This window comes from Macaca mulatta, chromosome 16 (genome assembly GCF_049350105.2).
Source record: "Macaca mulatta isolate MMU2019108-1 chromosome 16, T2T-MMU8v2.0, whole genome shotgun sequence".
NCBI lineage: Eukaryota > Metazoa > Chordata > Mammalia > Primates > Cercopithecidae > Macaca > Macaca mulatta.
The window spans coordinates 17,442,501-17,444,401 of record NC_133421.1 but is presented as its reverse complement, the minus strand read 5'-3'; the positions used below and the strand labels follow the sequence as shown (position 1 = coordinate 17,444,401).

Genomic DNA, 1,901 nt, shown 5'->3' with positions numbered 1-1,901 from the left:
TGTCTTTCTAGGACCGGTATCTCCAGTGCTCAGATCTTAAGCATCTGCTGCAAGCATGGGTGACCCCCATCGTGGAACGAACCCACTCTCTGGTAACTGCAATGTGAGCCTTCTGCTTGCAATGTGAGTTCAAAACCCAGGGCCAGTGAGAGATTCATCAGATTTGTAACAGATTAATCCTGGACCTATTAATCCTGGACCAGCTCACGTTGTCCAGCTTCGAGGCCTTGGGAAGTTGCCACCAGGATGGGGGAGGGATCAACTTCCTCTAGGACCCAGACAGCATCCCAGCCAGCCTCAGGGTCAGGAAGGAGCCCAGCCTCTCCAGGAGCCAGACGGGCCCGCAGCAGGGTGGGTTGGGGGGATGTGGATTGCTTGAGCCTAAGGAGGAGAAGAGAAGGCACTGCAGAGAGGGGTCTCACGCTGTCTTGCAGCTCTCCCGGGGCTGATGTTGAGTTCAGATCAGCTGGATCTGGTCTACAGCACGCTGGGGCTCTGCCTGTGCACCGTCCTTTGCCGCTTCCTGGTGACAGTGGCCTGCTTCCTCAAGAAGAGGGGGGATCCCTGCTCCTGCCAGTCCCACTCAAGTCCCTGTCAAAGTCTGGCCAAGTCTTCCCATGGTGAGTGCATGAAACTGGGGTCCTTGCCCTTCTCGCTGCTTGGGTGACAAGACTCGTGCCATCCCTCGGTCCTGTCACTGCCGCTGCTTCTAGGTGGAGAGGCACGGGGCTCATCCCTGTTATTCGCTGTGGCTTGATAAAATCAGATTAAGACATCTTGGCAGGCAGATACCTAGCAGAGTGGCACCTGGGAAGGGTGGGTGTGGGGTGCCAGCCTTCGGGCTTGCCTGGGTCAGGGGTTCTCAGGATGCGGGGCCATCAGAGCTAAGCCCTGGAGGAAGTGTCTCCTTGGTGGGCATGGCAGGCTTGGGACTGGGCAGAAGTGAGAGCCAAGATTTGCCTGCCCACCCCTGCCACAGCGCAGGTTCTGGTCAGCAAGTGAGGGACACTGACACCCGCCTGGGTCCCCCTGATGACCCTAGCCTGGTGATTGCCCTTAGTTCCTGGGTCAGGGTAGAGTATGGCTGCTCACACTGTCTCCCATACCCCAGTCCAGGGCCAGGCCTAGCCCACACCCTCCACTCTCGCCTCTGCAGATCACGAGATGAAAGCCAGCAGCCCTGGGGCACGTCTCCTGAGCCAGGGGAGACCTGCAGCTTCTGCTTCCCTGAGCACAGCACGCCCACCCAGGAGAGCGCGGTCATACCTGGGACCCTCAACCCTGTGGGTGATGGAAGGTGGAGGCATCCTGTGAGGGTGCCCTGATAGATGGCAGCCTTGGCATTGTGTGCGGACACACCCAAGAGAGGGTCCTAAGTGCCGGAACAGGGGCAAGGAGGAAGAGGAGGAGGGAAAGAGATGGAGAGAGAGAGAGGAAAAAAAGAGAGATGAAGAGAAAGACAGAGGAGGCAGAGAGGAAGAGAGAGACAGAGCAGGAGGTCGTGGCGCTCTGGGTCCCAGTTCCCAGTGCAGCTGTAGGTTGCCATCACCTAACCACATGTGCAATAAAGTCCTCGTGCCTCCTGCTCACATCCCCCGAGAGCCCCTCCTCCTGGAGAATAAAACCTTAGGCGGCTGCCCTTCCTCACTGCATTGTGGTTTTGTCTAATGAACCGAGACGTCCCGTCTATCACCTTCCTGGGCTCAAGGCTCCACCGAATGCTGCCCCTCGGTTTGGGAGGCTTTGTGGTGCCGCCATCTCACCAGGCTCCCAAGGAAGCTTGTGACCTTGGGTTGGGCCCTAAGCAGCCGGGTACCCGCTGGGGCTCTGCTTCTCTCTCACTAAGAGAGAGAAAGAGACCAAAGAATGGTCTGCAGGGAGGGCGCCTGTGCAAACACCCA

At 58.3% G+C, this 1,901-nt stretch overlaps 1 long non-coding RNA gene across 1 annotated transcript; it reads left to right on the top strand.

The window, feature by feature from the left end:
* The first annotated feature begins 336 nt into the window (after nt 1–336).
* LOC144335626 (uncharacterized) lies at nt 337–1,647 on the top strand. The gene is made up of 2 exons (XR_013406603.1): nt 337–620; nt 1,157–1,647. It is a non-coding gene; the product is annotated as an uncharacterized LOC144335626 (long non-coding RNA).
* The last annotated feature ends 254 nt before the right edge of the window (nt 1,648–1,901 follow it).